This window comes from Felis catus, chromosome B1 (assembly GCF_018350175.1).
Source record: "Felis catus isolate Fca126 chromosome B1, F.catus_Fca126_mat1.0, whole genome shotgun sequence".
NCBI lineage: Eukaryota > Metazoa > Chordata > Mammalia > Carnivora > Felidae > Felis > Felis catus.
The window spans coordinates 167,779,206-167,795,809 of record NC_058371.1 but is presented as its reverse complement, the minus strand read 5'-3'; the positions used below and the strand labels follow the sequence as shown (position 1 = coordinate 167,795,809).

The window sequence follows — 16,604 nt, the reverse complement described above, 5'->3', positions numbered from 1 at the left end:
TGCCCGGAGGCACACTACAGCTGCCCTATCAACCTAGAAGTGTACCGCCTGCCCATGGCCATCAGGAGCTACAGCCACACGTGAGTGAGCCAGCTTCCAGAGGCCGTGAGGCTAGGGAAACCCCTTGGGGATGAGGGAAGAGGGGTAAAGGAGTACCAATGGTACATGGCTCCCTCCACCTGGTACTGGGCCTTGAGGGCTGCTGATGGCCTGATTGGGCCTCCCCGGTATTCAGAGGTCAGCAGACTCTCTGGACCAGTCACCTTTGATTTAGTCCCAGGGAGACTGGGGTAGGCAAGTGTAAATAAATGCCTTGTGGCTATCATTGTCAACTCAAAAAAAAAAAAAAAAGCCTCATCATCAGGGAAATACAAATAAAATCCACAAAGAGATACCACCCCACACTTTTCAGAAAGGCTAAAATTAACAACTCAGGAAACAACAGATGTTGGTGGGGATGAGGAGAAAGGGGCAAACTTTTGTACTGCTGGAGGGAATGCAAACTGGTGCAGCCACTCTGGAGAGCAGTATGGAGGTTCCTCAAAAGATTAAAAATGGACCTACCCTACAACCCAGCAATTGCACAACTAGGTATTTATCCAAAGGATACAAAACTGCTGATTCCAATGGGCACATGTACCCCAATATTTATAGCAGCACTATCAACAAGAGCCAAATTATGGAAAGAGCCCAAATGTCTATCAACTGATGAATGCATAAAGAATATATGGTATATAGGGGTGCCTGAATGGCACTTCTATTAATATTTTAATAATTTTACATTGAACACAGTACAGGAACATTCCCTATCATGTAATCCCTACAACAATCTTACAATGTAAACGTGTAGCAACATGCACATATTTTGCAAATGAAGCAACCAAGACGCTGTGACCTTAAATGGTTTGCCCAGGATCTTTACAATAGACCAGCATGAAATGCCCGATTGCATTTCTGGAACACTTTCCCAGGTTTTTTGATTGGTTTCTAATTCCTTTCTTATAGCCCTGGGCACTGTGCTGACTTTTTGGCCCTGAAAGCACATGAGGACCACTTTCTTTAGGGGATTGTCTACATCGCTTCTAAATGCTTCCTTCACCTGTACCAGTAGCTCAGAATCTACTTTTCTATATATGTTAAAGTCAGTTTTATGCCCCTTAAATCAACCAGTGTAGATCTTCCTGTACTGAAGGCCTTCGGTTTGGTACCTTACAAACCAAAAGAACCTCAAGTCACCCCCCAAATTGGAAGACTCACTGTCACTTCCCTATCATCAAATGTTTTAGGGTCTATATTCTGTCTTACACATCTTTGTTTTTCTTTTTTTATTTTACAAATGTTGATATAATGCTTACTGTGTGCTAAGTCATATTCTAAAGGTTTTAACAATGTTAAATTTTTTAATCCTTATAAGCTAAGTACCGTTATTAACTTCATTTAGAGGTAGGGGATGGAGACACACTTGCCTGAGGGCACTAGATTAGTAAGTAGCAGAGTTTTGCATAGTAACAGTCATACACAACAGAATCCCAACAGTGCCATAAAACCAACTGGCAAATTCTACAGTGTAGACTGAAATTTGAACAGTCTCAGAGAACTCTACAATAAGTCTATAAGCTCTAACATTGAAATCAAGAAATAACTGGGGCACCTGGGTGGCTCAGTCGGTTAAGTGTCCGACTTCCGCTCAGGTCATGATCTCGCAGTCCGTGAGTTCAAGCCCCGCATCGGGCTCTGTGCTGATGGCTCAGAGCCTGGAGCCTGTTTCAGATTCTGTGTCTCCCTCTCTCTCTGACCCTCCCCCGTTCATGCTCTGTCTCTCTCTGTCTCAAAAATAAATAAACGTTAAAAAAAATTTTTTAAAAAAAAGAAATCAAGAAATAACTGTGACTGAGGTGCCTGGGTGGCTCAGTCAGTTAAGTGTTTGACTCTTGATCTTAGCTCAGGTCTTGATATCAGAGTCATGAGTTGGAGCCTCATGTTGGGCTCCACACCCTCACTCAATATGGAGTCTAATTAAACACACACACACACACACACACACACACACACAGGAAATAATTGTAACCAATATGGGTAAAAATGTCTGCATGATAGACTTGAGGGCAAGATAGGAATAGTTCAACCAAAAAGGAGGAGGAACTAGATTCATAATGTTACCTGATACACTCCTGACTAGGTTCCATTTGTGTGTGTGTGTGTGTGTTTATATATACATATAATATGTTAATTAAACTAAAAATGGAAAACTTATTTCTGTCAAATAACTAAGTATGGAGCATTTTTTTTTTGAGAGAACTGATTTCTCGCTATTAATCTTTCTGTGGTCTTAATGCCCAGAGTTAAAATAATTCCCTCAGGTATTATTAGGGAGAATGTTGATCCATCAGGGAGATCTAAATCACATTTTCAGTCATCCTGAAAGGGAAGATAAAGTAAACCTCTAGTCTTGTTTACAGCACATATTACCTTTAAACACTACCAAAAAAAAAAAAAAATAAATAAATAAATAAATAAATAATAAACAAACAAATAAATTTTACATTGATAGGTTGTCTCTATTCTTTCAAATCAATAGTTGCTGTGGAACTATCTCAAAGTCTATTAAAAAAAAACAATAGCATTTAACAATTTTTGCACTTAATTTGTGCCAGGCCCTTTTCTAAGAGCTTTATATGATTACCTCACTTAATTCCTGTAACAGCCTTACGAAGTAGATACCTTTATTTCCATTTTATATATAAAAGAATTAAAACAGAATTTACACCTTCTGTGCTACCCAAGGAGGGGTCCATGTAGTGTTTTGTGTTCATGTCATAATTTAAAGGGAAACTTTTACAATGTCTGGAGCCCCTCCTACAAATGAAGGATGTCCTCAAATTCTTTGCAGCAGGACCCACTTAGGTGACACCAACCTTGACTTCCAAATGGAACAGTGCATCTACAAAAGGAAAAGTGATGGCATCTATGTCATAAATCTGAAGAGAACCTGGGAGAAGCTTCTGATGGTAGCTCGTGCCATCGCCATTGAAAACCCAGCTGATGTCAGTGCCCTATGATCCAGGAATGCTGGCCAGTGAACTGTGCTGAAGTTTGCTGCTGCTCCTGGAGCCACTCCTATTGCTGGTCACTTCACTCCTGGAACCTTCACTAACCAGATCCAGGAAGTCTTCAAGGGAAGAGATTTCTGATGGTTATTGATCCCAGAGCTGACCACAAGCCTCTTGCAAACGTCCTATGTTCACCTGCTTACCATCGCTCTGTATAACACAGTATAACACATTGCCATCCCTTGCAACAAGAGTGTGTCTGATGTGGTGGGTGCTGGCTTGGGAAGTTCTGCACATATGTGGTACCGTTTCCTGTGAATGCCCATGGGAGGTCATGCTTGTTCTCTACTTCTACAGAGATCCTGAAGAGATTGAAAAGGACGAGCAGGCTGCTACTGAAAAGGCTGTGACCAAGGAGGACTTTCAGGGTGAATGGACTGTTCCAGCTCCTGAGTTCACTGTTACTCATCCTGAAGTCACAGACTGGTCTAAAGGCATGGAGGTGCACTCTGGGCCTATTCGGCAGTTCCCCACTGAAGGCTAGAGCGCTCAGCCTGCCACTGAACACTGGTCTGCAGCTCCGCCTGCTCAGGCCACCGAATGGGCTAGAACAACCACTGAGTGGTCTTAAGCTGCTCTTCCACAAAGGCAAACAAAATGGAAATAAGGTTGATGGAAAATAGTTCCTAAATAAATAAATAAACAAACAAATAACAGAGTTTACCTAATCGGTCCAAGGTCATTTAGCTAGGAAAAGAAATAGATTTAAATCCAACAAGTCTGACTTCGAAACTTTTGCTACCAACCACTAATGATAGAAAAAGCTGTTAGAATAATATGATTACAGCTGATGAATTTGGCATCCTGAATCCTTGTCCATATTCCTATTTTAATTTCTCAAAAGTCCCTGGAAAATTAGTGAATATCAACCACAATCAGGAAACCAAAGTGTGGTGTCTCCCAAATACTCAGAAAAAAGGAAGACTATCGTATAAATACTCTACTAATTATAATAACACAATGCTACCTGAAATTGAATGTCTATGGAAGGCATTTTAAAAGACTGTTACCTCGTGGCTTGTGATCACTGCCCAAGAAAAAGATAAGGTCTTCTGCTGGATTCTAAGAACTTAACAATAGACTAAATTTTTGACCAACAATTCCATGTTATCAATTTTATGTGTTTCAAGACTCTTAATGGAGGAACTAAGATTGTGATGATGTATTTATGCCTAGTTTGCAATTAGTTCTGAAATATCCTATTTGCTTACCATAAATTTGATACTTTAACTCTCTCCTCCTCATATATTATATAAGACCCATAAAAGTTAGTAGAAACTATTTATGTAGCCTTATTATATACCAGACACAGTCCTAAGCACTTTATGTATTTTAACTCTTTTAATTCATACATCAGACTTATTAAATAAGTAGTGTTATAACCACCATTTTATACATAAAGAAACTGTGGCATACAAAGGTTATCTTCAAGGTCACTTACTAGTGCAAATGGTAGAGACCACATCTAAAGAAGGTAGTCTGGGCAAAAAGATGATGTTCATAACCATGATGTTATATGATAATGAGATGATCCACCTATCCTAAAATACCATTAGTGCCACAGAGCTATGTCCTCTCTTGGGGAACTCATTGCCAGATATTCGCTAAGCATTTATTGAGTTCCAGTTTTCCTAGTTACCATTCAAAGTCTGTACCAACAGTGACTTTACAAAGCGAGAACCATATTTCATTCTTTCTCATTGCCACGTAGTATTCCATGGTGTATATAAACCACAATTTCTTTTTTTTTTTCCAACGTTTTTTTTGTTGTTTTTTTTTTGGGGGGGGGGACAGAGAGAGACAGAGCATGAACGGGGGAGGGGCAGAGAGAGAGGGAGACACAGAATCGGAAACAGGCTCCAGGCTCCGAGCCATCAGCCCAGAGCCTGACACGGGGCTCAAACTTACGGACCGCGAGATCGTGACCTGGCTGAAGTCGGACGCTTAACCGACTGCACCACCCAGGCGCCCCAAACCACAATTTCTTTATCCATTCATCAGTTGATGGACATTTAGGCTCTTTCCATAATTTGGCTATTGTTGAAAGTGCTGTTATAAACATTGGGGTACAAGTGCCCCTATGCATCAGTACTCCTGTATCCCTTGGATAAATTCCTAGCAGTGCTATTGCTGGGTCATAGGGTAGATCTATTTTTAATTTTTTGAGCAACCTCCACACTGTTTTCCAGAAGGGCTGCACCAGTTTGCATTCCCACCAACAGTGCAAGAGGATACCCGTTTCTCCACATCCTCTCCGGCATCTATAGTCTCCTGATTTGTTCATTTTAGCCACTCTGACTGACGTGAGGTGGTATCTCAGTGTGGTTTTGATTTGTATTTCCCTGATGAGGAGTGACGTTGAGCATCATTTCATGTGCTTGTTGGCCATCTGAATGTCTTCTTTAGAGAAGTGTCTATTCATGTTTTCTGCCAATTTGACAATAAATTCATATTAAAAAAAAGTGAGAACCCATTACCTTTAGATTTAACTCAAGAAAAAATTAGTGGTTTAATACTGCTTCAAAAATATGAATCATTTTAATCATTACCTTGGCTGTATACATCGACTTGATAACTGAACCAGTTTAATGAAGGAACTATTTACAGAATTGCGGGGAGGGTTATAGGGACCAACCAGGGAAGGAGAAGCATTAGGACTCCAAGAGCCAGAAGCTGTTCCCATTTCCATTCTGGAGAGGGAAAAAGATGTTGCTATACAGGACACCATCAAGAGCAGTAATGGTGGTAGAGGGTCTGCAACAGTAGCAGCTGTGGTGCTAGGTAGAGGAACACAGCCACTGCCAAACCACAGCCCAATAAATGGGAGGCAAAAATATATACTCTGACTTCATTCTCCTCCCATCCACCAATCTCCCGCTGGTGCCTTGATTGGCTGAACAGAGGGCAAGGGAGAGTATGTGATAGAGTCTACAGACTTCAGAATCCTAGCACCCAGAGCAGGGTGGGATCCGATGCTGATCTGGAAGGACAAATGGAAAATAACTAATACTCCTTATTGCTCAGTACTTGGTACTTCATCACCTGAGAGGAAAACAGGAAACAGCAAGAGAGACCTATATTTGGTAAAATGAAGACTTGTCTAGAAGAGCCTCATAATTACTAAAATTGGCTACATTGGCATGGAAGTTGAAGAGATATTGTATGAAAATTTTTAAGTACAAAATTTGCATCACTTTTACCAGGCTCAATTCTCTCCCTGGTAATAATCACTGCTTTTTAAAATTGTTTAAATTAAGGTGACTTCTTCCATCTACAGAACCCACATTTCATGGTTTCTCTTTTAGAGATTTTGCTTTTGTTCATTTGACCGGCAAATGTTATAATTCTGCCTCAAAACATCTTTATATTCATTTCCTTCTCTCTTTTCTATTACTGTTATTTCAAGTTTTTATCAACCAAGCCTACTGCTGGCCATGACAACAGTGAACTCCAAGTCCTTGAAATGACAGGCTGTTCTCTGCCCAAACTCCTGACTATGCTCTCTGAATATAACATAAAATAAATTCAGACAATGGCACCAGGAATTTCACAGAGAAAGATCCTTTACTGATTGTGTTTTCCAATTTGCATGTAATTTGCAGTAATTTTAACTGTGCAAAAACTGTGCATTTAATTACCATTCATTCTTTCTGGCTTCTTTTAGGGAGTCCCATTAATTAAGGTGAGATTTAGATAAATTTGGTTCTGCTGAATAAGGAAAACTGACTTGGATCTTTATGTAAAAATTAAACATTCAAAGGATTCCATTAATAAGCATTAATGTTCTCTCTGGTCCAATTTAGTTTTTGAGAATTTAGTGTTGTTGTCCCTTACCAAACTGTCCTTCATGTTTTGTTTTCATTTAAATCCCAGTTAGTGAACATAAGTGAATATTACTTACAGGTGTACAATTTAGTGATTCACACTTATATACAATACCCAGTGCTCTTCACAAGTGCCCTTCTTAATTCCTATCACCTACTTAGCCCATCCCCGGTAACCATCAGTTTGTTCTGTATGGTTAAGAGTGTTTTCTTGTTTTGCCTCTCTCTTTCTCCTCCCCCTACCCTGATCATTTGTTTTGTTTCTTAAATTATACATATGAGTGAAATCATATGGTAGTTGTCTTTCTCTGAGTTATTTCACTTAGCATAATACTATCTAGCTCCATCCGTCTCATGGAAAATGGCAAGATTTCATTCTTTCTTATGGCTGAGTAATACTTCTTTGTGTGTGTGTGTGTGTGTGTGTGTGTGTGTGTGTGTACCACAACTTCTTTATCCATGCAACTTCTTGCTAGATATATCTTCTGAGGAAAGGGAAACAAAAGCAAAAATAAACTATTGGGACTTTATAAAAATTAAAATCTTCTGTACAAGGAAGGAAGCAATCAATAAAACTAAAAGCCAATGTACAGAATGGAAAAAAAAATTTGCAAATGACATATCTGATAAAGGGTTAGTATCCAAAATCTATAAAGAACTTATAAAACTTAAAACCCCAAAAAACAAAAAATGCAATTAAAAAGTGGGCAGAATGGGGCACCTGGGTGGCTCAGTTGGTTAAGTGCCCAATTTCGACTGAGGTTATGATCTTGTGGTTTGTGGGTTGGAGCCCCACGTCAGGCTCTGTGCTGAAAGTTCAGAGTCTGGAGCCTGCTTCAGATTCTGTGTCTCCCTTTCTCTACCCTTCCCTCGCTTGCACTGTCTCTGTCTCTCTCTCAAAAATAAATAAACATTTAAAAAAAGTGGGCAGGAGACATAAACAGGCATTTTCCAAAGAACACTTCCAGATGGCCAACAGACATGAAAAGATGTTCAACATCACTCATCATCAGGGAAATACAAATTGAAACTACAATGAGATATCACCTCACATCTGTCAGAATGGCTAAAATCAACAATACAAGAAACAACAGGTGTTGGCAAAGTTGGGGAAAAAGATGAACCCAGATGCACTTAGTGTGAATGCAAACTACTGACGCCACTCTGGAAAACAGTATGGAAGTTCCACAAAAAATTAAAAATAGAACTACACTATGATCCAGCAATTGCCTTACTAAGTATTTACCCAAAGAATACAAAAATACTAATTCAAAGGAATACATGCACCCTGATATTTATAGCAGCATTATCTACGACAGCCAACTTATGGAAACAGATCAAATGTCCATCAACCAAACTTTCTTTTACATTGCTTTTAACAAAAATTTATTTTATTATTATTATTATTATTATTATTATTATTTTATTTAAGTTCAATTTAGTTAACATACAGTGCAGTATTGGTTTCAGGAGCAGAATTCAGGGATTCATCACTTCCAGATAACACTCAGTGCTCATCCCAAAAAGTGCCCTCCTTAATGCCCATCACCTATTTAGTTCATCCTCCCCACCCCACTTCTCCTCCAGAAACCTTTTGTTGGTTCTTTATATTTAAGAGTCTCCTATGATTTGCCTCCCTGTTTTTACCTTATTTCATTTTTCCTTCCCTTCCCCTATGTTCATCTGTTGTGTTTCTTAAATTCCACATGAATGAAATTATATGGTATTTGTTTTTATCTGACTTATTTTGTTTAGCATAAAACGTTTTAATTCCATCCACATTGTTCCAAATGGCAAGATTTCATTATTTTTGATAGCTGAGTAATATTCCATTGTGTATATATACCACATCTTTTTTATCCATTCATCACTTGATGGACATTTGGACTCTTTCCATTTTTGTCTATTTTTGAAAGTCCTGCTGTAAACATTGGGGTGCACGTGCCCTTTTGAATCAGCATTTTTGTATCCTTTGTATAAATACCTAGTTGTGCAATTGCTGGGTCATGAGGTACCTCTATTTTTAATTTTCTGAGGAACCTCCATACTATTCTCCAGGGTGGCTGCTCCAGTTTGCACTCCCACCAACAGTGCCAAAGGTTTCCCCTTTCTCTGTATCCTCACCAACATCTGTTTCCTGAGTTGTTAATTTTAGCCATTCTGACAGGTGTGAGGTGGTATCTCACTGTGGTTTTGATTTGTACTTCCCTGATGATAAGTGATGTTGAGTATCTCTTCATGTGTCTGTTAGCCATCTGGATGTCTCCTTTGGAAAAGAAAAAAATGGATTATTTATTTTTGGGGGTGTTGAGTTTGACAAGTTTTTAGAGAATTTGGATACTAACCCTTTATCTGATATTTCATTGCAATATCAATATTTCATTTCTCTGATATTTCTTCCACACCATTGGTTGCCTTTTAGTTTTGGTGATTGTTTCTTTCATTGTTAAAAAGCTTTTTTTTTTTCTTGATGAGGTCCCGATAGTCCACTTTTGTTTTTCAACAAAGCTGTAAGTTGTGCAGTGTTTCCTCCCTGTTAATTTTCTTCTTTGGTGAACATGGGAAAATGGAGCCAATTGCCAAAGTTGTCCCTGGAAGTAAAAAAAGAGGGTAAATGATGGAAAAGTATCAAGTATAATATCTATTTCTCTTTCTCTTCCCATGATACTGCAGAAAAAGAATGTATTAGTGTGTTAATGGAATGTATTAATGGAGTGGGAAAATTAAGAATGAAGAATGGAAAAAGGACATGGTAACTATAAAGCTCAATTCTTAGTATTTTATTATAGATATCAGTTCATATATATACTTAAACATTTGTATATATGTATGTAATATATATATTTGTAATATATACATTTTAATATATGTATTACATATATATGTAATATATATATATATATATATTCTGGGTTTTCAGATTCATATTTAAATACCTGGAAAACTAATGTCACATGACAAACATACAACTGCTGTCTAGAACACCTAAAGAAGTAAATTTTGGAGCCTTATAGGTGTCGTACTTAACCAAATCTTCTATCAATACATATTTGAATGTGTAATCTCTGCCTAGTCCTCTTCTGTATGCTCTTAAAAGAACACCAGAAATTTATTATATGACTCTACATTAAAAGAATGTATTAATACTAACTAAAACACATTTTTAAAAAGTAACAATGAATACTACCCTGAGATTAAAGAAAATATGATAATTGGAAGAATGAACAAATACAGAACTCAGACTAGTTAGAACAGCCTTTAGGGAAGGAACCATCTTGGAGCAGGAATAGGGTTCAGTCAAGTAGTCAGAAGATAGAAGAGTAAGTGGGGAAAAGCAACAGCTAAGGCTAGGTACAAGTTTCATGTTTTAGGCTTAAGATTAATAATTTTCTAAAAGGGTACCATTTGTTTGCTGAGTAGACGTTCTACCTTTATTTCCTATTTGACACTCAAAACAAAGTAATAAGATAAAATAATGTAGTGTAATGACAGGATATTGATTGCAATATGCTACACTAACCATAAATGTCTTATTTAAATTGGCCAAACTTGACAAACTTGAATTTCCTCATCTGTGGATGGGGAAAATCACAAATACTATCAGCTTTATTTGTGAGGTTTAAATAAGATAATATAAATTACTTTGAATAGTGTGCAATCTCTCACAGCTAAAAAAAAAATGATGAAGCTGACAGTCTAGACAAAATTCTAACCTATGCTCTGGGTGAGAGAGAGGCACAGAAAGATAGATGGGATTCATATCCACTTAAGCAATGTTTCTCAAAGTGGTCTAATCTGCTTCCATTGTAATCAGCTTGATAACTTCAAAAAGAAAATTCTCGTTCCATGGATGAAGATAACAAACCCCTTTCCTCCCCCCTCTCTCTCTAAAATGAAAAGAAAATAGAAGTTTTTGTTTCTATAAACAAAATAAAAATGAGGGAAGCCGCTTCTCAATGAGAGATGTAAACAGACTGATGGGAAAGAAAATCAGGCTATTGCTAACTGATACTCATAAAACCTGACGGAGTCATGTAAGGAAGATTCTCCAACAGGGAAGTAGTCTGTCTTCCATGGAGAACTTCAAATACTTCAATTCCAATGAAGGCTTAGAATGAGTTATGGTTTACTAGAAACAAGCTTTATTTGAAAGTCTCTTCATGCAATAGTAGGTCCCTTCCACCCCCAACCCCTCCCAAAAATCCCTCAAAACTTCAAGAAGAGGCTTCTACTCCAAAGAGTAATGCTATTTTCTAAGGAAATTGAACAAGTCTATTTGAGAGAACAAAGACAGTTTGTAAGCATATTGTTGGAGAGCTCCTGAGTATGTTGGAAAAGGGCAAGAGGGAGCTGAAATTTTGCCTTTTCCTTACTTGCAAAAATTGTGATCCAAGCATGAAGGGCACTCACAGGAAAGGGGCACAGTGGATCTACCCAGAGTTCTTTTCTATTTTTATTAGTCTACAGGAGACTCCTTTTTCTACTTTCCTTGTCCAGAAATGGTACCTTTTTTCTATTCTGTCTGCTCAGAGAGGATGGATTTTTCAAATTTCAACAATGATGCAGTGTAGGTGAGCAGAAGTGTATAGAATTGGCCGTCAGAGACCTCCACTTGTTGGCATTTAAGCGCTCCCTATTACTTTCTTCTCTGTTCCCACAAAAGTAAGGCATGACTTCAATGATCTCAAAGCATCATACACTTATCCAAACCTCCATATCCAAGAGCAGGAGATACTGGAAGCAATTCTACCTTTGCACTGAGTGAATCAATATATAAGGGTCAGTTCTCTGTGGCCTTAGTCCAAATCGCTTTAGTCAACTATTTTTGTGCAGCTTTCAAGCTAATATTTTAAAAATAATTTTTAGTGAATGAAAACAGTCAAAGAACATTAGTATTCTATGCGTGTGTAAATTATATTAAATTCAAATTTCAGTATCCATAAATAAAATTTTATTGAAACATGGCCATGCTCATTCATTTAAGTAGTACTAATGGCTTCTTTGGAAGCCATTAATGGCAGAGTGGAGTAGTTACAATTAGAGAGAATAAGGTCCAGAAAGCCTGGACCTTAAATGTTTACTATCTGGGCCCATTACAGAAAAAGCTTTTCAATCCCTGATATAAAGTATTGACTAAAAAATTGTCCTTTTTCTTGAAAGTTGGAAAGGATGAGTTGAAAGTGTAGACATATTCCTATAGACTCCAAATTTTCTTTAGCCTTTTTTTTTTTAACATGCTTTCTTTTGGGCTAGTGGATGCCCAGGCTCTTATACTTCATGTTATCTATATTTCTTCCACTCTTGATAAAAAGCTGGAAATTGAATTGCATTAGCAAGATCCATGTCCATGCTCTTGTTAAAGGGTACCGTTGCAAAATGAAGATTTTGAAAAAGTCAGGCTGAATTTGTGTTATGGGTGAGGCAGTGGAGAAGTCAGGCCAGAGTTTTCACCCCTACATTTAGGACTTAGAGTTTCAAGACCAGCATTCTCTATAAACATCCCCAGAGGACCAATGCTCAGGAACTAGCTGTTGTCCTTTCATACTAATCTTCTTTTGCCATCTTGAACCCATGCAATAACATTTTGCTCATATCTTTTCTCTGGAAACAGGTTTAAATTGCACTTCAACCACTGCCTGTTTCCATATTCCTACAAAATGGCCTCATAATAGCTCTTTTTCTTTAATACATGAGCCTATATGGTCTTTATAGGTCCAGGAAATCAACTGTCAGGTTCTGGAGACAGGAGCTGAATCTGAATAGAGGTGAGAACTATTAGAGAAATCCTCAGAGATGACATGGGGTTATCTAAAGGACAATAGGTACCCCTTCGTTCTCAGTTCCTGACATGTTATTGGACTGCCCTGAAAGAAATACCACAAGTTATTACACACCGGGAGCTAAGCAGAATTTTTGCTGTGTTATATTGCTTTCATTTTATGTCCTAGAAACACCTGAAATAATGTGAATTATCATTTGGGAATTTAAGTGTCCTTTCAGTGTTTTGACAGAAGCACATGAAGGAGCCAGAGGCACCCACAACATTGAAACTGAACTTCAAAGAAACAGAACGAAGAACAAACACAGGGTTTGTCTGTGGATTTCTTATTACAGAACTCCCCCAACTCTTGGCTTCTAGAGCACTTAGAAATGATGTAACCTCAGAGGGCTCTGGGATTGGAAACAGAGTGATTAAGTGTTCAAGGTCTGATTTGGGATCTGGTTATTATTATGGCATTATTCTAAAACTAAATGAAAATTATCATTATACACATTTATGCTAACTACCAATCATTGACTGCAATGCTGTTCTTTAAAAGGACTGCAATCTTACCATTGGTGAGAATGCAAACTGGTGCAGCCACTGTGGAAAATAGCATGGAGGTTCCTCAAAAAGTTAAAAATAGAACTACCCTATGATCCAGCAATTGCACTACTAGGTAATTACTCAAATAATACATAAATACTAATTCAAATGGTTACATGCACCCTGGTGTTTATAGCAGCATTATTTACAATAACCAAAATATGGAAACAGCCCAAGTGTCCACTGACAGATGAATGGATAAAGAAGATGGGTCATATATACGCAATGGAATATTATTCAGCCATAAAAAGGAATCAGGTATTGCCATTTGCAACGACGTTGATGGAGCTTAAAGAGTATTATGCTGAGCAAAATATGTCAGGCAGAGAGGGACAAATACCATATTATATCACTCATATATGGAATTTAAGAAACAAATGAGCAAAGGGGAAAAAGGGGCAGAGAGAGAGACTGGCAAACCAAAAAACAGACTCCTAACTATAGAGAAAAAACTGATGGGTACTAGAGGGGAGATGGGTGGAGGGATGGGTTAAAAAGGTGATGGATATTAAGGAATGCACTTGTGATGAGCACTGGGTGCTGTATGGAAGTGTTGAGCCACTATATTGTATACCTGAAACTAATATTACAGTGTATGTTAACTAACTGGACTTTAAATAGAAACTAAAAAAAAAAAGAGGGGAGCAGCAATCTTATTCTTATTCAGCCAAAGCACATCCTGAAGAAACATGAGGCAAATCTATTTAGAATAGTGAGCATTTGTCTCCTGGACATCGCTAAGAAGGCTGCCGGTTTACTTACCTTCAAAAAGACAAAGACAAACTCTCTAAAGCAAATTGGTCCTTGTAATGCATTGAGATTTATTACCTAAACTACAGTAAAGAAGATAATATAAATACTCTGCAATGAATTCATGAAAAGATAATGTGTCAAATTGAAGTTATTATAATTATAATCATGTACCATTAGGAAGACAGTCACAGTGTTTCAGTCATGTACTGGCTCTAGATGAAATTTAACATCAACATAACATTGTGCTATGTGGCAATTATGATAATAGACACGTAATTCATTATTAGATGAAGTCAAGTTGTAATGAAGTATTTCCATGAACAAATAATAAATCATACTGACCCTTGTGAAATATCAAATTCTATAAATTTTCCCCCAGAAATACTATTTTTAATGTTAAGCAGTATGAAGATATTTAGACTTTGTAAAATAAAAAATATCATTTTAAAACAAGCTGTTGAAGTGGACATTAAAAAAACAGAATTTGAGGGGCACCTGGGTGGCTCAGTTGGTTGGGTGTCCAACTTCGGCTCAGGTCGTGATTTCATGGCTCATGAGTTCAAGCCCCGCATCAGGCTATGTGCTGACAGCTCAGGGCCTAAAGCCTGCTTTGGATTCTGTGTCTCCCTCTCTTTCTCTGCCCCTCCCCTGTTCACACTCTGTTTCTTTCTCTCTCTCAAAAGTAAACATTAAAAAAATTAAAAAAAAACAACAGAATTTGATATTAATTATATATACCAATTAAAACTATACTTTAAGCTAAAACATGCTTTAATATATATTAAATTTAATTAATTTAATTTATATACGTATGTGTGTGTGTGTGTGTGTGTGTGTGTATTTATTCATTTATTTATTTATTTATTATCCTGCTCAAACTTCCATAAAAGAAACACCAGATACTAGGTGTCTTGAACAACAGAAATTTCTTTTCTCATAATCTGGAAAGTAAAGTCCAGGATCACGATGCCAAGACAGTTGGTGTCTAATGAAGCCTCTCTTCCAGACATTCAGAAAGACACCTTCTCACTTTGTCTCCGCTTGGCCTTTTCTTTGTGTATGCATGGAGAGAGAGAGAGAGAGAGAGAGAGAGAGAGAGAGAGAGAGAGAGATTGAGAGAGAGGTTGAGAGAGAGATCTGGTGTTGCTTCCTCTTTCTACAAGATCGTCAGTCCTATTAGATTAGGGCCCCACCCTTATGATCTCATTTTACTTTAAACACCTCCATAAAGGCTCTATCTGCAAATACAGTCACATTGAGGCTTAAGGCTAGAACATGTAAATTTTTGAGGAGACACAATTCAGTCCATAACAAAATGTGTAAACAGAAAGCACATTCTCTTTTCCACTCATTCAAAAAAATAATAAAGCAACTACATTACGTTTTAAGCTTAGATATCCCATTTATATGCTGTTAAACGCTAACAAAGAGCTAAAGGAAGTACTTTAATTCTTCCATGCTGCAGAGAACATGAAAGTCCTTTTGAGGCACTGTGGAAATAATAACCTAAAATGATACCGTTTAGTTGTAAGACAATTCACCAATACCTTCCTAATGGAAAGTAAGTTAATGTCCCCATCTCAGCACATAGTATTTTTATGTACATAATTTATTTCTGTGACACCCTTGCTTTAAAAATATATTATAATGAATGGAATTAAACATCTTGGTTCTGATTCATCGAGATTACTAACAACCTTTTTCAATCTTTGATATTATTTTTTAATTTTTTTTTTTCAACGTTTATTTATTTTTGGGACAGAGAGAGACAGAGCATGAACGGGGGAGGGGCAGCGAGAGAGGGAGACACAGAATCGGAAACAGGCTCCAGGCTCTGAGCCATCAGCCCAGAGCCTGATGCGGGGCTCGAACTCCCAGACCGCGAGATCGTGACCTGGCTGAAGTCGGACGCTTAACCGACTGCGCCACCCAGGCGCCCCTGATATTATTTTTTTTTAACTTAAAAAAGAGTCTCCACCAAAGTTCTATAGCAGTAAGTAATAACACTTGAATCCAGATATTTTAGAACTTTTTTTCCTAATTCCTTACTACACAGGACAAGGGTGCTGTATGATTTATCAGTCCAAGTAATGTTTGTTATTGTTGTTATTGTTTTTTTTTTTTTTTATGACCTGTAAGCTGAAAGAAAGAAATGGTTTGGGTAATTCATGGTAGAATGATGTTTACCTACTTTCATATTTTGGATTTGGAAAAGCACCTTTGGTTCATATGAAGAAAGAGCAAGCATCCACAATAGCTCAAGTGTGGGGGAGAATGATAACAGGCAACTGGGGAAAGTGAAGTAAAGAAGTAAATTAGCTCTTGGCACCCTAGGATGTGTAAAGCAGCATAATAATAGGTGCTATGGGTTATTAAACAATATAATACTAGTAGCCACTAGTCATCAACTGTCAACCATATGACAGCCAGTGTTAACAGTGCACTTATGACCATCTTTTTCTCATTTAATCTTTATAACTCTATGCATAACTATCAGAATTTTCTCTTATTTAAAAGATGAGGGATGCCTAGGTGGCTCAGTCAATTAAG

At 37.6% G+C, this 16,604-nt stretch overlaps 1 pseudogene; it reads left to right on the top strand.

Moving 5' to 3' along the window:
• Positions 1-2,840: 2,840 nt before the first annotated feature.
• LOC109499371 lies at positions 2,841-4,337 on the top strand (annotated as a pseudogene).
• The last annotated feature ends 12,267 nt before the right edge of the window (positions 4,338-16,604 follow it).